Genomic DNA, 22,744 nt, shown 5'->3' with positions numbered 1-22,744 from the left:
TTTGTTGTCTTCTTTAATCATAGATTTTGTATCTGTATTTCCTTTTCCACTGCTTGTGGTAGGTGAAAGGAGACTTCTCTTTGTCCTACTCAGCAGGTGTGCTGCCTATTTATTAAAATGTACAGCAGTACAATCATGGAAAATACAGATATGTACAGGAAATAGGAAGGGTTGCATCTAGGTTATTTTTCTGTGCTACAGCTGGCAGATTAAACAGTTTTATGTAAGAAGGTAGAGAGGTGGCAGGGGAAAAACTTGGCCTGCTTTCCCCGGCAAAAGATTTCTTTTGCAATTAATCCAAAGGAGTGGGATGCTCATCTGCCAGTCTTGCCCAAAAGCTTCTCAAGCTCTGACTTGGGAAAGGAAGGTTTACCCACAAATGTGACTTTGAACAGCTGGTACACGCAGCTTCTGAGGCTGCTCTCGGGGCTAAATCCATGCCGTAGATTCAAAATGAAAATGTACCAGGTACTTACCCAAGCAGAGGAAGCACCTGCAAGACCATTCCACAGGCACATGGATTTGGGCTAGCCAGAGCAGATATCACCTCCTGGAGACCCTCCAGGCAAAACCAATGGCAGGTAGGAAACACAGGAAGAAAGTGTTATTATGGGAAATAGAGGAGAAGAGAGAGAACTGAGGTTAATTCATTTAGGAACAAAAGTGAGGTGTTGAGTGTATTTTGACAATGTGGTATAAACAGTTTGAGGGTAATTAAGTTTATTGTAGTGCTGGGAAGTTTGCAGTCTGATAATAACCCTGGGAAGTCTTTAATGCATTTTGATATATACTTGACTTGCGCACCTTCTCCTGTGAGTTTTGAGACAGTAAAAATGCAAAAGGCCTGACTGAGGAAGAGTTTAGATAAGGACCCACTGAGGGAAATGCTGCAGCATGAGTTTGCCCTGTGTTAGACACACGGGACCTAAGTGAGGAAAAATTTTCTGGATATCTCAGTTTTGGAGAAGACCCAGTCAGGAAGTATGCCCTGTGAGGCTCTTGAGAACCTGCCTCCTCACCCAAGTGAAAGGTGGGGAAAAAGGTTCCACTGCTACCTTAGTATAAATTTGGTTTGAAAGATGACCAAGTACAAGACAGAAGCTCATTATTTGGTTAGTCCTTGACCCCCATAGACTAGGTTGTTTAGGGAGAGCTACACTGCAGACAGAGAGCAGAATGGGATTATAATGCCTCTAAATGTCTCTAAAACCATCAGAGTCACTTGTGCATTTTCCAATCTAATGGAGGTAAAACCTCTTCCAATTCTTAGCCAACAGCTTTACACTTACATATAGCTATAAAAACTGGTCTTCATACATACTTTTTTTTACTCCTGTTTTACTCCAAGTGTATTTCTCTTCTTTGGCCACCATATTTGGATACTATACAAATAATTAGACTGAATGTAAAAAACAATAGTTCCCACACAGTGCTAATGGCTGTGCTTATGGAAAAACACTTAGAAGAATCAAGGACTAGCAGTGATCAGCAGTGGCTGCTGTCAGATTTATCTCATTTATACCAAAGAGTTTCTGGATGCAATTGTGATAACATGCAAGTGTCCAGTCTTACTGAAATGATGCCCTAATGCCCAATACTGACTCATTAGATAAGTAAAATTCAGATTTACAGTAATGTACAAGAGACAAAAGAGTCCTTATTTTATCTACTATGCTGTGTCCTTCCAGCAGAATCAAAAACACAAACCAATTTGATTCATCACAATGCTCCAGAGATTCATGATAGCAATGTTATTTCTGAAAAAAATATAACTTTTCATTAAAGACTTCCAGCGACAGCAGATCCAGTCTTCCCAATCTAGCAAGTGTTCCCAGTGTGCTCAGTTAACTTTATAATTGGAAAACATTTCTAGTATCTTTCATCATGTCAATTTAACTCTTCTTTTCCCGTTCTTTGTGCATACAGACAAAAGTATTGTTTCCTTTTGTACCAACAGGAATGGCTTAATATTATTAAAATTTCTTGCCTAAATGTCCTTCTCTGTCTTCCTTAGGCTTGATATTTCCCACTCTTCCAATCTTACTTTTTTGAGGTTTCTAAAACTTCTGATTTTGCATGCATCTTGTAGGATATATTTCTGGTTTTTACACTATGAGCTGAATATTCGTCTTTGCAAAAGAATCGTATGTTGTTGATTCAGACCCAATATGTGATCCACTAAAGTCTTAAGATCTTTATGAAGGCCTTACTTCCTGATACTTACCATCATAATCAATTTGTATAACTGATGCTTTCTTTACTATCTGGCCCTTTCTCTTAACTTTGCCCCCATTCCTTTTCTACCTTGAGTTACATACTATGTTTTCAGTCCATGTCTGTAGACTTTTATTTTTACTGCTATCCTCCAACACATTTGGGGTCCTTCCTAGCACTGTGACAGATACAAAACTAATGAGCATTTTGACTATTCCACCATCTGTTTTACTAATGAAAACCTTAGAACCTTTTACTAATGAAAACCTTAGATCTGCAGAAGCAGATCTAAGGCAGACCCCCCCACAGAGCCCTGAGCATAGTTAGATTTTTATTCATTTCTCCGTGGTGTGGTTTTGTGCCCACAGAATAAAGGCTATGTTTGTTTTTTTTTTACTCCGGACATGAGAATATTAACAGAGACTGAGTCAAAAATTTTGCACAAGTAAAGGTACATGTGTCCCTCTGCTCCTCATCTGTCCACAGGTCCTATTACCCAGTCATTGAAAGAGTGTATTATTTTGCTCTGATTTATTCTTGGCAAATCTATGTTGGGTTCTGGTTCTCTCCCTGTTGTTTTCTGCATTCTGAAAACTGCTCCAGACTTATTCTGTGAATTGAAGTTAAACTGATTGATCTAATTCAGTCATCTTTTCCTTTTATTTGTACTCTTCAGATTACTAGGCACTAATTTTCTTCTACTTAATAAAAGTCACAATAGATGGACTTTAATGTCTTCACAGACAGAGAAATATGCACTTAACACCAAAACTAGGTATCTATCACAGTAGTATTTTAATTGTGATAATGTAAAAACGTTTGGTTTTCTTTGGTTAAGGAGGATGTACAATATGATTATTTCACCACCTTTACACCTTGAAAATGCTAATAGGAATAAAATCTTTAATGATATTTTGGAAGATTTTGAGACCATTCATTTATGGGCCATTCTAAAGTAGAAATTTTGATTTTGGCCTTGGACTTGGGTAAGTGTCTCAATGTGCCTCAATGTCTTCATCATGGATATTGTACAGGAATGTTTTATAGGTGTAAAGAGACCAAGATTTTGGGGATGCACAATGAAAACTTTAAACTCCAGATTTTCAGCTTTATCTTTATAATAGGAACAGAAGATGAGATCCACACAGTCTAAGTTTGGCAATAGAAGAGTTAGTTGCCTGGACTACAGTAACTATGCAGGCTCTCCTTCTGGGCAATGGAAACAAGCTGACAACTCCTTCCTAAAAGTGGTACAAAGCAGATGAGATCTCTTTTCCACTTTCTCTCATTGGCACTAACACGCGTAGTGCAGATAGATTTTGGCAGCTGCTTTAGGGAGACATTGAGGAAAGCAGGTGATTGGTCCCACTGCGAAAATTGGTACTTCTTAGAGGAATTGCTGCTGTTATCTCAAGTGTGTGAATCTTCAAGTTATACTGACGTCCCTGATGGACTAGCCTAGGATTCAGTAAACAGGCCAGTAAAATAAGCAATTTTCTTGCTCTTCATGGTAGCCTGACGTGTCAGAGTTCAGGCACACTAATAAGTGAATTTCTGTTGCTCTATGTTAGTTCAGTATATAAGTAAAGAAATTGCATTATGAAGATTGTTTACTGGGATGGGTGAAATATTTGTCTTATTTCTTCTGTAATGAAGAAGATGGTGTACTCCACAAAAAAAGACGTTTAAAATGGTGTTTACCAATACTGGTCACACAGACAGAATTCAGATCAGAAGGAATCCCAGTATGTCTCTAGACCAATCTCCTGCTCAAAGCAGGTGGGGTCTACAATTAATTGAAACCCTGAAGATTTAAAAGAGAAAGACAAAAAGGAATGGGACAAATTCTTTATATTTCTGGAGATAAGTCAATATGTAGAAAATGGGAGCCAAAAAAAGCTTTCTCTCTGGTCAGAGAGTTCTGTACTTGCTATTTTAGGAATAGTAATAAAAATAGTAAAAAAAATTAAAATCCACAATATATGCATACAAAAAAATTTCTTTGGAATGGTTTTCAGATTTGATAAACAGTTGGATGCATGCTTATTCAAAAATAACTTTGTTTAATTGGCCCGAATTTTAATGCAAATAATTGTTTCAGAATTTTCTTTACTTCAGGTATAAATAAGCTGAAAACAATGCACAAATTTAATTTTGGCTTCCTTGAAATATTTCAGGCAAATGCAAAATAAAAAGTAGTTATACTTATTTGATCTTTGTTCTTTTTTTTTCCCTTCTCACTAAGAATATTGCTTTGCTTGTTCTGGCCTGAATTTTTAATCCTTTTATCTTTTGTGGTTCAAGCATGAACCAAAACTGCACTGTTTATTCAATTCTAACTAGTGTCATGAGCCAGTCAGGAAAAGGATCTTGGCCTAGATCAGTAATAAGAGGTGTATAAATTAGGGTCCCAGTCAAAGTGCTGTCAGCTCCTCATGATATTTCAGACTTCCATGAATTCACTGACTGTTTTCATTCCATTATTGGATCCATGACTTTTTAGAAGATTAATCAATCAACCAAAATTAATGATAAAGCAACTTTCTTCAGCAGAACCACCTTTTTTCTTGACACATAATATTGCGTGTTCACACAGAATTGCAACACTAAGTAAAATGAAAATCAAGCACTTTTTTTTTTCCAGAAATCAAAACTTTTTTTGCCCGACTTTTACATTCTGATGCTGAGAGTCACCCGTGCATTAAATGAGTCCACTGAAACTGTGTTGGTGATGTCTGCATCCTCAGTTTACTTTTCAGGTCTCTGTTGTTCAAGGTACAGTAAGCTGTTTCTAAACAATTCTCTTTTTACACTGCAGATGTAAATACGTATGTGTATGTGTGTATATATATATTTTTTTGACATTTAAGCTACATTGCTTTGAACTAAATCAGCTGACAAACCTTAATGCTAACAGCTTTAGCACAGCACTGCTTAACCGATTCATATCCAGTAAAATGACATCTGTTAGTGCACAAAGCATCTTCTGCCTTATAAGGTCAAACAGCTACTCAGAGAAAAGAACTTCAGTACGACAAATTCTGTTTTCACTGATGTGAATGTAAATTTTACATCACTGAGTGAGAATTATTGGAGTTCTGCATTAAGTTGTTACTACTAATGTTACAGGAGATCACGTCGTGATAGCACTGTGTGTAGCCTCTGGAGAAAAACAAAACTGCTAATGCAATTGTCATCATAGGGAATTGAAAACTGCAAAATCTTTCTCTCATATTATCTACAGAAAATTAGGTAGGAGAAGGTAATTTTTTTTTTTTTGCTTGCAAAACAACGTAGAGATAGAAATCATGATTACTCTGGGTAAACAGAAATCATATACTAGATTAATCCTACCATTTTCTGTGGATCTATTTTTCTAGGTTTGTGTAACCTGATATGCTAGACAGATTTTGGACCACAAAAGAAAACATATAATTGCCTTTTGTCAAGTCCTTTGGGTCTGAAAAATTTTGATATTAATCTTTTAAATTTCTAACTGCAATTTTGTAATTTTTAACATCTAAAAAGAACGGAAAGATATAAAATTTTTTTAGGGAAACAAAATATTTTCTTTCGTAAAAGGATTTTATTGCCTTTTGATATTTGGTACAGAATGAATGGAAAAGTACTCCTCATGCTCAAGTAAGAGATGTGCCACTTCCAAGCACCTGAAGGAGACACTACGTTCTCTATATTTCATGTGCTGATAGCATGGCTCCAACATTGTTTCTGCCACTAAATTTCATCCAGGATGATGCTGCAGGTGACTAATTTTATAAATAGCAATACATTTAGTGACTCCGTGATTTACATTAATTGAGCCATCTTGGCTTGAAATGACACAGATTGTTCTGTGCTCCACAGAGTTTGAAGGGGGCCTATTGTGTCATCCAAGTATTTGATTTCCAGAGCAGCAGAAAAAAATATTGTATAAAAATCAAATCAGTAGAAAAATGTCTCAGCTGAAGTATATTCTCTCTGCAGTCAGAAAAAGAGGGCAGAAGTCTTCTAAGGTAAGTGTGAATTATTTAAAAATCTGAAAGTTTTACAGCATTTTCTCATTGGTTATTCAATCATTAATAAAATTCACAGGTCTCGGCCAGCATCCAGTCTGGGACTCTAACTGTATTGAGCAGTCCGAAGCTTGTTAATAAAGCAGTTCTATCAAAAGCTAGAAGCAGAAGTCCATCTTGAGGTAGGAAATCCATTAATTTGAAGTCCTAATTACTTCCCATTTTTGTAAAATGTTATTGCTCATTGTAGATGGTGTAGAGAAAATGACTTTGAAATTAATTTTTTCCACAGCTCCAGGGGTGACCCAACATGATTTCAGATGACTACCTATTTCATTCACGGTAAGGAAGAAATCAGTCCCAGAGGGCAGATTTTCTAAGCTGGGGCAGTACATCAGGATGCCATGGCAGGAGGGAGGGACTGTGCTTCACTGAGCTGTCTGCCCTTCCCAATCTGTTGTCTCCATGTGAACGAGAAGCTTAAGAAACTTTTAAGGGGGCCTTTTTAAAAGCATGATTTGTGGTGAGTGAAACTTTCAGAAAAGCAAAAACATTAAGGAAAACTTTATAGAAATCAAACGAAAAATAACAAAAAGACTGGCTCAGAACTCTAATTGGTTTTTTTTTCAGTTCTAATTCCTTGCCTTGTTATCACAAATCAGCACAGAAGTTAGGTTTACTGTGATAACACAAACAGGCAGACAAATGTGGAAATAAGGGGAAAATGAGATATCTTGAAGCTCCCTGTCCATCTCAACTATACCTCTATACCTCTATCCCCTAAATCCTTTATTTTATTAAGGTATTTTAGCATTGTTATGTGTATAGAAAATTTATTTTAGCCTGAAAAGCCTATCTAACAAATATCTTTATCTTTTTTACGGACTCTACTACATAATGTTCAGTCTTCCATATTTTGCAGGGGTCTGAAACATTCATCTTGAAACATACAAACTTCAGCTGATCTTTGGAAGAGAATGACAAATAAAAAGGAGAGGAAAACCACAGACCTGGTTAAGAGAATCTGTTCATATTCTGGGATAATTCCCGTTGCTCTGTCTGTGACATTCAAGTTCATCTGCAGAAAGAACACTAGTTCATTACTTTAGACCTTCACTGGAGGAGTGTTCATAGGTATCATTTTACCTTGAGTGAATGGGATAGCAGATGACTCTCAAATTCCCCAGGAAATTTCCTTGCATGAACTTAAAGGAGAAGAGAGAAGAAGTGAATAACCAAGTATATGTTTTGCAGGTAAAAGCATATTTGCTTTGCCAGCACACCATGTGGATGGATTACCATGCTCTAGCATAAAACACAAGCTGCACTGTAGGAGCATTTTAAAAGTATTTAATGAGGGGAAGGGTTGGGGAAATCTTCATGTGCTGGAAAGGCAAAAGTTCATAGACTTGTATTAGCTCTGCTTTAGTCTACCTATTCCTATTGCAATGTTGCAAACATAGATTTAAACGCTGCTGCAATTTAGTATTTTTTACTATTATTCTTAGGAAATTTTCCTTCAAGACAATGTGGGTTTTCTTCTAAATGGGTGCTAGGAAATCTAAGATATAATATGACATGACTATGCTGACAGGCACAATTAGTCACAGTGCATTTGTCAGATCTAAATATATCTATGTTATTTTATTTCATTGCTGATTTTTCCTAAAAGTTTCAGATTATCAAGTCAATTGGGCAGACATGCTAGAGTATGAGACTAGGTGACCCAAATTTCTGAAACATTGATAAATACAGATGAAGCAGAGAGAGATTAATGCAAATCCAAGGAGATGTGCTAGGAATCAATGTTGATTGCTGAGGAATGGCATACTAAATGGAGTTTCATGGAGTCTGCAAGGGCACTGTGATATTTGTGGTACACATAAAGCAGAAAAAACAGCCCCCAACACTAGATGGTCTTGTTACTTTTTGTTTAGTCCCTGAAAACCTGTCAGTGGGCAAACAAACTGAAATTGTGTCACAGTGTCTTCTTCTCTAACGCAGATATGTTAAAGCTCCCTAATGACCAAAAATGAGTGTAACTTCTGCAACAGCTTGCAGGTCTGACAAAACAGAAAATGACATGTTGCTCTCATGATGACTCCAGCTGACGGTATACAAAAGTGTCATAAAAACTTTGTTTTACTAAAATTTCTGAATGTGATAAAGGAGAACAATATTTAATATTCAGTGAGTTTTGATGTTTTGCCTTCATTCTGACCATTATACTCTTTTTAGTAGAAACAAACCCAAAAAAATATGCTGCAGTCCAGGGCTGGTGGATACATGACCTGAAGAAAGACCAGGGCTGTAACAGCATGCAAACCAGGAGTAACTAGCACTTTCAAACGGATGGAGAGGATGGCATGGGTCTCCAGTCTTGTTTCTCTTGTTACAGTCTCTAAGTGGTTCACTCCAACATAAGCTTGTCCAGCCTTGACACATAGCAGCAATGTTTATCTTGGGGAGGTACAGCACTCAGAATGGTACAATGGAGAAGAAGAGGACAATCTTCATGGTCACTTAACAGATCGTCACTGAATAAAATTTCAATTAGTAAAATTCCTACACTGCCTTGCATGCCCCAGCTGGACTGGCTAGCCCTTGTTTTGCAATGCACCCTCCAGAGCCAATAGGAGACTTTGACACCTGCAGGTTCCTGAGGGTCTAAAATGCCTGTGAAATTTTGTCTCATAAGCAAGACAAAGAGTGGATACCTGTAAATGATGATCAGAATGAGATTTCAGAAGTAGCTCATTGCAAATGAAGATGTCCAGATATAGCAGAAAGAAAAACACGATCTTTTGCAGTTACAACCCACAGAGGTAAAAATACATATTGGTATGTATGAGCAATTTGCATTGCATATAAATGCAATTCATATACATGCAAAAAGAAGTCATGAGAGACATGAGTCTCCTTTTCAAAGGAAACTGGAGGCCCGAATTGTACCCAAATTGCGTGGACCTTCAATGCAGGAAACAGGCACCTCACCAACCCAGGAGAACTTACAATTTCCGACTAAGAGAGGAGAAGCACAAGTCCCATATAGAACAATGGTAACACAATTCCCTTCCTGCAGGCAGCCAAGAAAGTCTGGTGCCAAGCTCTTATCCTGATGCTGTCATTTCCTCTCTGCCCCTTTTGAGACATTAGCTGGAGAGCAATTCCTGTTCCACATTAAGTGGAGAGACTGCAATTCTGCCCATCCTTCACACGGACTTCACAAAATTATAAAGGCATATAGGACTCTATGTTCTTGTCTAGGTGTTAGAATCAATCCAAAAAGCAATTTCATTTTGCCTATCAACAGTGCTTACATAAAAAAAAAGAGTTTCTAAAGTGTATATCAGAATACAGTTTTAGAACAAGAAAGATCAAGAGAAGGTACTTGCATTTGCAGAGGCAAATACTTTGAATACCTCTCAATTTTCAAGAAAAAAGATCTTTCTAGGATCACTGAAGCTTTTGGGGTCATGGCAGAGCAAGAAACTGAATGCAGACTTTCTGCACTAGTTGAGGAATATAATCAGTGGTCCTTCTCTCTCCATTGTCTGTTTTTAGAAGAGCACAACTAGCTTTCCAACCCTACCTTTAGGATGGCTAAAAGTCAGCACCTGAGCACACAAGGCAATGTGATCCTCCATCAAATTTTCCCACTTATTACAATGCTTTTGTTTCTCTTTCTTTTGATAAATGGGCAGTACATAAAGATAAGTTAGTTCTCTAGGTTTCTAAGTTTAGAGCACATGGCTTTGGTTACCCTCAAGGTGTCAGCATAGATATGGAGCAAAGACCTTCAGCAGTTCATGAATTTGTTGAAGTTTATTTTTTTTATCTTCTTAATGTAAAGTTTTGACAGCAAAGTACCAACAGTGTCATTCCCCAAAACAGAACTACCAAAAGGAGGAAAATTTATTGACCTTTTCTCAGGATGTCTCTAATAATGCAAAACTTCCAGCCAACAAATGGGGAAATTTGACTTCTACACAATGACACAAAAGTGATGTCTGGGATCCAACACTGGCATAGTTAACTTCCAAATGTTATTTAATATAGTAAAATGAGGCTCTAGAAAGTGTGAACTTCAATTATTTTAATTAATTTTTTAAAATTCAACACACAGTAAGGGCCTTTTGCCATAGAATGAAGATGTGCACATTTACACTGATAATCCAATTTACATGAAACTTGGAGTCACAATGGTGGTTTTGGAGGTATTATATAATTTTTATGAGGATATATACTGCCTCATACAGACAAATCATAGTGCTGTAAGAGGGTTTCAGTTGTAAAAATCCCTCCTGCCTAAAGCAAACAGGCCACAGAAGGTGTTGAGGAGAAGCTCTACTCGAAAAGATTGGTGCTCTCATGCCATTTATTTCTTTGTTGGTCCGAACAGATCGTGACAATCTACATAGAATAAGTCCACTGTCCTTTCTGGGATCCTTTTTGCAATACATATTACCCCTTTTCTTGGAATCGCTGGTGCTCACTGTCTGCTCAGAGTCAAGCTTCTAAACAAACAAAGACTCTTAAAAACAAATTCTGTATTGTTCAAAAGAAAAATTCAGTCTCTATTTCATTAGTCATGTTGTTAGCTCCATCTTTATTTTAGCCTAGACCTTGAAATTTGCGGTGTTCAAGTCACAGAAGTGGAGGTCAAGGAAGCATACTGAGGAAAATGAATGAGCTGAGAGAGGAAAGTGCTATTCCTGGAGAAGAGATAATTTTGCAGTAGCAGAGGTAATATTTCTTTTTTTTTTTTTTTTGAAAGTGTATTGCTGTTGTGTCTTAGGTAGCTTAAATTCTGGAAAGCCTCTTTTTGCCATTAGCAGTTCCCAAAATGTAGGAATGCTTTTTTCATTCATGTGAAATGCAGTAGGAGAGAGTGCAAGTTGTCTACCTTGTAAAGGACTTAACTATCATTTTGCATAGTTTAACAGGAATTGGTTTTCAGATGGAGAAGAAGGGGAGTTGTTTGACTTCAGCTTGAAATACAGAACTGTACTATAAAGGAGAGAGGTGTGGAAAGTTTGTTCATGGAATGCAAAACCTAAAACCTGTTCCCCCAAGAAACCCTCTCTGGGGGACTTCAACATTTGGAATCCCTAGAGTGTGCGTGTATATGGAACACATTTCCTGCTGATTCAGAAAATGAGGCCAGCCACATTCTGGTATATGCTTTCCAAGAAATCAGCCTCTCCTGGTACATCAGACCGACAGGTGAGATAAGCTAAGACAGACCCAACAAGTCATCACAATTATTCCTTTCTTAAACTTGCTTTCTGCTTTTACCAGGCAGAATTACAGTATCTTGAACTCCAGGACCAAGGTGCATGCCTCATCTAGTTCTTCTCACTGTGGAGAATACCTACCTAATCATGCTTTTTTTCCAGCGGCATAGGTTACAAACTATTTTTAAACATGGCTTTTTTCAAACTGTTCTTTTATAGCTTTAAGTCACCCATGCCCAAAAATCATATGAAACAGGCATTAAAAAAGAAAACAAAAGGTAGTTTTGTGCAAATCAGGGGAGTAAGTGTAATAACCTTCGAGCACTTCATGTTGGAAAAGTGAACCAAAGAATAAAATGTTAAATAGAAAGCATTCTGGACTATACTTGTGTGTCCTATCTTCAATGGTAATATCTGCCTCAATAATTCACAGAAAATATCCAAAAAGTTTTGTTTTGTTTTGTTTAAGGGACACTATCTGGTATGTAGGTCAGCCTATCCAGTGGCTCTTTTTCTGTGACTTTTCAGGAGATGGCTAAGAGGTTTCATCCTTTCACTTTATACCTAAGAGCATCATGTTCTACAGATTCATATTCTGAAAGATGCAGTGATTCACAAAGTGGAAAAAAAGAGAATAAAAAAATTCGTCTTAGGGATTCAAATACAAAAGCAAGAGCAAAAGCTGGCTTGTCTTTGTTTTTGCAACAAACTGACTGCCATAATAAAAAAGAAAAGAAATAATGTCTTAGCAGCAAACTGACTACCACAATAAAAAAGAATAGAAATAATATTGGGATGTCAGGAGGATAAAGAGACTTTTATAGGACTTCAGGAAAATTAATTGTATCAATTTAGCAGTGCTGAATACCTAATAATGGTGAGCAGCTGAGAGTGACTCAGCATTGCATCAAGTATGCCTATTCTCTCAGGAAGTGTTTCAATTCAGCATGAGAAGCAGACTGTAACTTTTTTGTGATTGACAATGACTAAGACGCATGTAAGATGCTGGAGGATTGAGTCATTCTCTTTGCATTTCTCAAAGTGATAGCAGAAGAAATAATTCAAGGAAATAGACTAGCCAGATTCTCAAACTGAAGCAAATTATTTTTAAGACTTGAAGTGGTTTTCTAGGCTCCTACTCCCCTTTTGCTGCCCCTTATTATTTCCAGAAGGCAATTAATTGTTTCTGGCATCCCTCTCCAGAGCTTGTTCCACAGACCTGCAAGCTGTTGCTGGCTCTGGTGCCATCAGAAAAGCTTTTCCTGTTTCTGTGTTTCTGAGCACAAGGTGCCACAATTCCAGGAACACTGCTGATTCCCTAGAGTTTGTGTTTGTCCTGATAGTTAATGTCAATATCACAAAAATGGGCTTTGATTTTCTGACAACTTTTAAGCCTCTGCTGTAGCCAGGTGCTGCAGAGTCCTGATTACCAAGAATTGCTCTTTGTATGGATCATTGAAAGACACAACAGAAGGAATAAAAAGCAACAGTGTCCTGGCAAGAGGAAAAAAAAAAGGGCAGAAACAATCCTAGGAGACAAAAACAACTTCTGTTTACTCTGTGAGCTTAGCACACAGAGAAGAGCCTCCTGAGATGTCTTGGGGAACAATTCCACTCTGAGAAACACAGCAACAGATTTTTTTTTAATTCACAATTAATTAAGGAAATATTCAAAAGTGCATGGCTGTGTTTCTGTGACCACTTTCAAATGCCATTTCATACATATTTCTGCAAAGATCACAACGATATGTAGGACACACCACTCACCACTATTTAATCTGAATCAATGGAGCTCTTGTTTGTAAAGAATGTAAAGTCTATCTTAATATCAAAAATGCTGATAGGAGTTCTAAAAGCTGAATCCTCATGTAAAAAGTCAGAGACAACATTTGAATGAATGGCACTATTTATTTTATTTTCCAAAAAAGCATCAAGCAGTCACCAAAGTAAGTTTAAGAAATACATAACCACTTGTTACATATTACATAACAAATGCACTGTTACTCCATCCAGTCTTGTAGCCACATGAACTATCGCACTATACCATAGAGGAAAGACAAACACCAGTAAAGATTCTTTAAGACTCATAAAGTCCTGAATGTCAAGGCAGAATTTGATTTAAAGTGACAACACAAGTACTAGTGCCAGAACAGTCAGTCAGAGTTTAACTTAGATGACAGTAAGTGAACATAAAACCACACAGAACTTTAAAATATTAGTACTTATTCCTGCTGCCTACATTGAACATTACAACTCCTACCAATCCAGACAGCTTTAATAGGCCTTTATCATTCCTTTAACACCCAGGAATCCAAATGTTCATGTGTTTATGTGATGTTCTCAAATATTGTGCATGCTCATGTCCTAACTTCAGCCTCAAAGTCACTGCTCAAATGCACATCTGTGTTATCAGGGGTCACAGGTCTCTTGTTTACAGTTGCACCTATCCACTGGGCACATAGACACTGCACTAAATTGAGACTCCGGTGGTAAAGCAACAATTCCTTCTTTGCTGCCAATTGCTCCATTACAAGGAATGCAACAAAACTTACTAAGACATGTAGGACTTACCTGAATATCTGTAAATCTCTTTCATGTCCCTCTAACCACTGAGTTTTCTTTTTACAGGTGTTTCTCACTAATAGTTAATCTGCATGCTGGTTTCCAATGTGCAGTGGGCTCTCTTTTTCTGAATCTAAGCTTTAGATTCATAACAACTACTCTAGATAGAATACATAGAATAAAATGAGTATTATAGGATTTTTTTCCCCTCTGGCATTCTCTGGCTGCTATTCTGTGTCCTGAATGTTCACGTGATTATTGTCTTTTCAGCATCAATATGTAGTCTGTCAGTCATAGGCTCCCTAACTGTGTTTCCTCCACTCTTCCATCTTTTGAAGTCCGAGGACTTCCAGAGCACCTGGCTACAGAGATCTGATTAGAGGGAAAAATGGGTTCCTGTAGTCCTAAAATAACCCAGTGAAGAAAAAAAAGAAGCATGGCTGAAGGCCAACAAGAACTAGATAATGTATGATTAACTGTCAGGGAGTTTTATGTTGTGTGACTGCTCTGTCTCAACTTGGGGAGGTTGTCACATGCAGTCAGCACCAGCTGGTCTCCTGTTGGTGTTTCTGAGAGCAGCCTTTTGAAGATATTCTCAGTGAACGCTGAGGCAGAGACATTTTCCCTCATGTGGTTGTATTCTCCTTTGTCACATTTTAACTTCTGCAGAGGTAAAACAAGGAAAAGTTGGTATTCCATGGTGCAGCCACGCTGAACTGAAAGTCTCTCTTGAAACACAAGGAGATGTAGCAATAAAGATTTTCCACTACTGCTTCTCATAAGCTTATTGGCAAATAATTCTTACCCTCTCCTAAGATCAATTGTTACTCAGGTCACTGATAGTAATTCCTGAGCTGCACTGAACTGTACGAGTCACATCTCTGTTAGCACAGCTACTCTCATAACTGGTAGTGGTGCCTGATCCTGGTGCTATGACAAGCCACACACCACAGCTGATTTTCTATCTCAATAGAGATTTTTCTTGTTGGTTTTTCTATATCTCTAACCCACACACCTTGTTTTTCATGCAAAACAAGCCCATTTTTTTTTTCCACAGGAATAGCTTCAAGCTAATGGGCATAGCAGGGCACTGTTGTGTAGATATACCTTTGTTTATAGCATGTAAGTGCAGGCAACGGGCTCTGCAGTCAGGTCGCCAGTTCTTTTATCACATACTTGGTTTCATCCAAAGTTACCATCTTCAAAAGCCTTGATGTTTCCCAGCTAATGTCTTTGGTTTTTCAGAGTACTGATGGGATCAGATGAATTCATCCCATTAATCACGCCAGAGAATGAGTTTGCACAGACCAAAAGTTCAGTGCAAGTTGTATTTTCCATGTGTTTTATGATGATTGGAGATTATTGAGAGACAACTAATGATTTGCACTGTTTGTCCTACAGCATTGTTTTTTGCTATATATAAAATTTATTCCAGGTCCCAAAGTGGAGTCCACTGTGACTCTCTAGACCTCCATGTCTTCATATGTTGGAGAGGGGTCTCTCTGGAGCTCTTCACATCACTTCAATTGATGTGAAAGGTGTCTTCATCACATCTAAAACTTCTCAGTTCCTTGCCAATAGGTCTGCAAATGGTATGATGTTCGTAAGGGCCATTTTGTCATGTTTGATCATGAATTGTGTAATAGGAGCATGATGCTGTCAGTCACTCCATTAATAAGTCTTTTTTGGTATGTTCTATGTCACATGTACTGTACAATAATACCTGATATCTTTGGAAGGACACCAAATTTCTATTTATTTCTCCTTTTAAATATACATAAAATGGAATTTTACCTAGTCTGAGTTTTTCAGGTTTTGAATCTCTTATATTAAACTACTTACAAATTCATTCTTGTTTTCCTTAGGAAGTTAACTGTCCCAAACTTGTGGTTTCTATATTCAGTACAGCAAGCTTTGAGCCATATTTTGGCCCTATCAATAAAGTCTTATTTAATGTCATCATGATGCATATACAGTGAGATCTATACATAGAAAATATTCACCATTCACAGCAATTCTGCTTCTTACTGATGTTGTGCAACAAAATGTACAGGTCTGTTATGCTACTAATATTAAAGCCATTCAGACTCTGGAAGGTATTATTTAAAATGTTACTTATTAGAGCTAACATTTCCAGGAGACAATAGCATAGACAATCATAGAATCATTTAGGTTTGAAAATACCTCCAAGATCATCAAGTCTAAATATTACCCAAGCACTGCCAAGTCCATCACTAAACCATAACCCTTAACGCCACATCTACATGTCTTTCAAATCCCTCCAGGGATAGTGACTCAACCACTTCCCTGGACAGCCTGTTCCAGTGCTTTACAACCCTTTAGGTGAAGAAATTTTCGCTACTACCCAATCTAAACTTCCCCTGAACAATTTGAAGCCATTTCCTCTCATCTTGTCACTTGTTACATGGAAGAGACCAACCCCACCTCCTATCAGGTCATTGTAGAGAGTGGTAAGGTCACCCCTGAGCCTCCTTTGCCCCAGGCTAAAGCCCATCTCCCTCAGCCACTCCACATCAGGCTTGTGTTCCAGACTCTTCACTAGTTCTGTTGCCCTTCTCTGGACACATATCAGCGCCTCAATGTTTTTCTTTAATGAGGAGGCCAGAATTATACACAGCACTCAATGTGCAGCCTCACCAGTGCCAAGTAGGTTACAGCCCCTTCCCTAATCCTGCTGGCCACACTATTCTTCATACAAGCCAGGATGCCATTGGTCTTCTTGGCCACCTGGGCACACTGCTAGCTCACTTTCAGCTGGCTGTCCACCAGCGCACCCAGCCTCTTTTTCCTCTGAGCAGCTCCCCAGCCACTCTGTCCCCAGCCTGTGGTGCTGCATGGGGTTGTTGTGACCCAAATGCAGGACTCAGCACTTTGCCTTCTTGAACCTCACACAATTGTCCTTGGCCCATTGATCCAGCCTGTCCAGATCCCTCTGCAGCACATTCCTGCCTTTCATGTCCTTCCATCCTGCCACCTTGGTCACCTGCAAACTTACTGAGCGTGCCCTTGATCCCCGCATCCATATTATCAATAAAAGATATTATACAGGACTGGCTCCAATACTTTGTGAGCCTTTGGGAACACCCTTAGTGACCAGTCCCTAACTGTATTTAACTCCATTTACCACCCCTCTCAGGACTGGTACACCCAGCCACTTTTTCACCCAAAGACCACACTTCTCGATGTCATGAGCATCTAATTTCTGCTTGACAATTATGTGGGAGACAGTGTCAAAAACTTCTAAAATCTAGGTAGACAAGAACCACAGTCTTCTCCTCATCCACCGAATGAGTCACCTTGTGTAGAAGCAGGTCAGATAGTCAAGAGGCACCTGCTTTCACATACCCACACTGGCTAGGTTGGATCAGGGTCTTACTTCCCTTTAGATAGGAACACCCTGACAAAGAGCAATCTAAAAAGACTGTTAGGTGGTGCTTCTTTCTTCTCATGTGTTCATTTGCAAATGCTTGGAGTATCCATAGGTCCCAGCTTCCAGTGTTTGATCTCTTTTGGGGGGTGGAGAGAGGAAGAAAAGGGGGGAGGTGATTTCATATCCTGAGATTCCACAGTATTGGCTAACAAAAAAAAAATCAAATAACTTATTAAGACTCTGGGAGTAACTTCCTAAGTTAAAAAGAACTTTCTTCTTCCTTTACTAAAGACAATAATGTAATGTAGGACTTAAAAATTAGACAATTATATAATCTGTGATATCACATTTCACAATGATGTCTCTTCTTCATAGGCTCCAAATCAATTTCAATGCATAATTAAGTTGCCAGAGAAATGGAAAAGTTATCTGCAGGTGGTGGTTAGAAGCTCAAGCAAAGGTGTTCTCATGGTCCTGATTCCAAATATGAGGCTGCAAGTGTCAGCCCTAGGGTTTGTATAATCTCTGGACTAGAGTGACTTGATAGAGATGTTGAGATTAGTCAGAGAATAAGGACAGAATGTACATGGTTTGTGTGGCCCCACCAAGTTGATGACAGGGAATAAAAACACATTTTAGGAAAAGATTGTGTCATGTCAGCAATTACGCAATACTCATAAACAGTGAAAAACCCATTCATATAAATGAGAAAATATTCAGAAAGGGTCCTGAGGCATTAAAACCATAAGCAAAGTTGAGCCAGCAGCAGAAGGAATGCCCTGGGCAGTGCGGGAGTTAAAATATTCACATTGCAAAACAGGGAGTGCAACATTTGGTTGAGAGCAAGGACACTAACAGGAAATGGCAGACAGGGAGTACTTGCAAAAGAGTACTGAAATATCTCTGTTCTTACTGAAAATTGTGTAGCATCATGGATCGTTATCTGCCCCCTTTTCAGTTAGAAAACAAAAAAAATGAGTAAATACAAATTTGCAATTACGTTTCAAGCAGCACTGCACAAGAGAGACAACAGTTAAACAAAAGCCCTGTTCCCTGAATCAGTGAGGGTGATGCTGGCAGCCTAGAGAAAATAAAGGACTACGTGACACTATGCAGCCCTTAGAGATACACTGCAAGGAGCTCAGTCAATGAGTGCAAGAAACATTCAACATAAGCTGACAGAAAACATTCACAGAAACAAAATACAGCCATGGGCCTTCCTAGAAGGCAGAGCAACTGCCAAAGGACGGTGAGAAAATGAGAAGCAGCTAAAACATAGTAATGCCTTTTTGATTAGAGATATGCATAACTCACCCTTTTGTCCTCCTTCACTATCTCTCTCAGAATTCCCAGGTACAGCACACCACACTTTCCTTCTTCACCCACATTCCTTGTTTATTCTCACACTGAGCTCACTTCTTTCACTTTCTCTGGCAGAGATATTTTTTGTCCTACACTGTTACTGTACAGAAGATAAGTCCTGATATATATAGGTTGGATCCAGTTTTAACAGAAGACTTGCTGATGCCTCTCCTTGGGCATGCCCTGACAGCAAGCAGGCGGATTTAGTCTGATTCAAATCCTGTTTTCAGCAGCCCATGATCAAAGTACAGACCTGAATAATTTTTGGGATGGGAAAAAAACCCCAAGAACCATTATTTTTCAAAGTTTACAAATAAAGTTATGTTTGGACAGAAACCCTTTCTGGATCAGAGAAAAGTGTCTGAACGTTATTAGACATTAAAACTGGGACGTTAGAATACAAACTCGATATAACCTCAGCCCTGTGACCATAATAATCTATTCTGGCACCTAGAACAACTAGGCATCAGCCTTTTACATCGGCAACTGTATGTTGAAATATATATGAATTTTTGTCTCTAATCCTTCTCTGTCCAGAGTCTTGATTGCTCATGAGAAATCTATCAGTCACTGTGTACACAGTATGGGGATAAGCAATTACCATGGCAGTTGTCCATCAGACACACAAAGTGACATATCCTGTGCAATTACTGATATTAGTCTGTGACCAGCAGTCTCCCCTGACCTGTGGTGGGCACAGTGAGACAGTCATTGGGGGGAAGGTGCCTGACAGAACCCCTCAGGCCCTGCATCCAGGCAGCAACCTCCTTTTCCATCCCTCATTCCCCTCCTTCTAGCAAGCCTAGGAATAAGGAATATCTTCCTGTGGTATGAGCACAGGTGGCATGGCAAAGTCAACTGCAGGGAAGAGGGAGGCTGGCAGTGTGTATTTATGTGTGTGCATCTGCACTCTGCATGGGGTAACTGCTGGCAGACAGACCATGGAGATCAGAGGGTACCACAAGATTTATCTTGCCTTTTTGCCATTTTCTGCTGTCCTTTGGTCTCTTATCCCTGCAACCCATGAATTCCTCAGCCAAAACAGAACTGCAGACTCCCCTGTGGTGAAGCATGGATGGTTGGTACCAGAGTACAGCAACTACCAAAATGTATTGGAAAGGGATGTGGAGAAGGACGCAGTGATGGTCTCTGTGACAGGCCTCGTTCTGGTAAACTGAGAGTACTTTCTTGTGCCCATATTTTTTCATTCTTCAAACAATACCATTAGATTTGTATTCATTTTTTGGACTGGTGAGGAGAGAGGTCTCAAAAGAATTTTTCCAATTCATTTTCTGCCTTCTGTCTTGTCTGATAAAAGGATACTTTCACAAGGTTGCCACCTTCTTTTTCTTCCATTACAAAATGAATTGGTGGTAGCATTCAATTCAGTAAAAGCACATTTAAGAGGCCTGCTGAAGAGCATGATCAGCATTTCTGTGTTTTGGCTCATAGGAAAGTTTTGCCCCAATTCACTCATGTTCTGAGAACAAACCAAGGAGTTAAATTTATTATGCAATTCCTTTCTTCTCCTACAAGTAATTCTTAAAGACTTCAATCACAAGCAATTATGGATCATTTCCCTGTGAATAATTTGTTTTCTTTATCTCTGATAAACCAATATTTTTTTCACTGCACCAGCTGATTGTGCTTTTTATTAGAATGAGACACAACAAAGCCTTGTCAGCCCAGCCACAGCCTGGCACTCTGTGTGGTGTCAGGCAGGAGAGTTGAAGAAACACAGTTAATGAGCAGAAGTTCAATAGTTCCTCATGAAAAATGTGCTAATCTGTTGTTTCCAGTGCCTTGAGAGACATGGCCTGTATAGAGTTAGGAGGAGAGAATAGACAGGAGAAGCCAAAAAGTCCTTCTCAAAATAAGAGCTAGACTTATTTCCAATACATTTAAAGCTAATTTTAAATGCTCCTATCACCAAAATATAACTGAAATACAACAGAAATTTCAGCTTTCACTGTCAGTAATAGGCACAACAGCCAGTCTTTTAAGCAGGCCTTGCCACTCAATTTTCTGAATATGCAGCTTCCTTTCACATACTACATGAAGCAGAAATTTAAATCAAGGAAATTCTGTTAAAGAAGGATCCCAGTTGTTCAAATGATCTAGTTATCCTAACATCTATTCAGTATATGTCTTATAGAAATTATAAAGTTCTGTCCAAAAATTGTCTTCTGAAAATCAGAATCATTATATAAGAGAGTGGTCAATTTGCAAAATAATTCCAGTTTTGAAAAAAGACGACATAAAAGAGACGTATCTCCCCCACATCATCACTGATCAGGTTTAGGATGCCCATCCTCTCATATATTTTTTCCGTGATTTTTTTTTCCCATTTTGCTGTTGATGTGACTGATGTATTACAAGAGAGAATGTTGTTACAAACCATATTGAAAAGTCTTTTCTGCTACTTTTGTGAAGAAGGTGAAGAAGGTGGCTGGTATTTCACATGCAGTTCTAAGTATAGCAGAAAACAGTGTCAAGAACTCCTAGCTTCACTTTCTTTCACTATTCTCCACATATAAAGAGACTTAATTTTTAGTAGGCCTGAATGAAGCAGCTGATGGATCTTACAGTGCTGCAGATAAAGGGGAGGTTTTTAGTGGAAATAAGGAGTCCAGGTGAAACTGAATCCCTTTCTCTTTGCCATCTGAGGCATTTGTGATCTTGTTGGCTGCAGCTCTTGATATGAAATGCTAGAAAGCACCTTGTCTGCATTTTTCCTCTCCTCCATGTCTCTTCAATAAAAGTCTTGCTGAAAGCTGTAAGAGACAAAGAGATGTTCCATTTCAGTGATGGGGGTGGAATCTCCAGGTGGTTTTTTTTGCATGAGAGCATGACAGATGGAAAAGGTTTCCAAAGGAAGTCTGCGCAAGTGGCAGCCAAGAACTCCATGTGCAAATGCACTTGGTAAACACAGGACGAAAAATACCTTGGCCTCCTGCTTGAGAGCTGCCTTATTTTGTACCTCTCCAAGCACATGACATATCTCTTTATTATGATAATGTCCCATGGCAAGCCCAGGTCTCTCAATTTGAGCAGCACAGGGTGCACCTGAGTCACACAGATAGCTGACTGCAGACCACTGCTCACTGCCAGAGCTGATTCCCCAATTCTACACCCAGGAGACACATGGAAATATATTGAAATTTATATTCTATATAATAGATTTGATTTTTTATTATTAATTTCCTGAAACATGGTTTAAACAGGTTCAAGACGTGGGTATACATGCTCTGTTATTTTCCACAAAGTATGAAACATTAGTTCCAGTGACTCTGGTTTCCATCTTAGTTGTAATGTAATCAGACACAGCGATCTTGATGACTTCTTGATAAGCTCAAAAATTGCATTCACCACTGATCAGTCAAATTTCAGCCAGGGTAAAAAACTGTTGTTTTGTTTAAAGCCACCTCACCAGGTACCATCACAAAGAAAATGCAGCACCATAGTTTCCACCTGAGATTCTGATATTTTCACTGCTCGAGCATGAGAATTTTCTTTCTCCAAATACCAGTCATGGAGTAATTAGTGTCTTTCTTCTCATCTCCTGGTTGCCATTAAAATGGCCAAGTCATCTTCTTCACACTTATTTGTTCTCTTCCTCCAACTGTTTTTTTCATTAAAGGAACCCTCTCTTCTATCACATACAAGTTACGAACACAGAAAGATGTCAGATAGATTTCATCTCCAGCTTCTTAGTCTTCAGTATGATTTCAGAGTTAGATGTTTCACGTTTTCTATCTGTTTTTCCTTCACTTTTGCCAGAGAAAAAGAAATATTCGTCTTAAAGTCACGTTTTGACAGGCAGCACAGCTGTAATCTGTGGGCAGTCAAAGGTAAAGCCCAAAGTAGCCCTTACTGGTTACAATCACTAAATAATGACATGAAAAGTTTTAGAAAAATCTGAATTTGTCACTATGCACTGAGGTAATTCTTTAATCTGATTCTGA

At 38.6% G+C, this 22,744-nt stretch overlaps 1 long non-coding RNA gene across 3 annotated transcripts in view; it reads right to left on the bottom strand.

Annotated features, from left to right (window-relative positions):
* LOC119708130 overlaps positions 1 to 21,592 on the bottom strand; it is a 41,598-nt gene extending 20,006 nt beyond the window's left edge. For all 3 annotated transcript variants that reach the window (XR_005258966.1, XR_005258968.1, XR_005258967.1), the window contains exons 1-3: positions 18,732 to 21,592; positions 7,238 to 7,305; positions 477 to 550 (exon numbers count right to left, since the gene is read on the bottom strand). This is a non-coding gene — a long non-coding RNA (uncharacterized LOC119708130). The remainder of the gene's footprint in view (positions 1 to 476; positions 551 to 7,237; positions 7,306 to 18,731) is intronic.
* Positions 21,593 to 22,744: the final 1,152 nt, after the last annotated feature.

Source organism: Motacilla alba, chromosome 1A (genome assembly GCF_015832195.1).
Source record: "Motacilla alba alba isolate MOTALB_02 chromosome 1A, Motacilla_alba_V1.0_pri, whole genome shotgun sequence".
NCBI lineage: Eukaryota > Metazoa > Chordata > Aves > Passeriformes > Motacillidae > Motacilla > Motacilla alba.
Note: the sequence above shows the minus strand (reverse complement) of the source record. Positions and strands in the feature narration are given on the sequence as shown.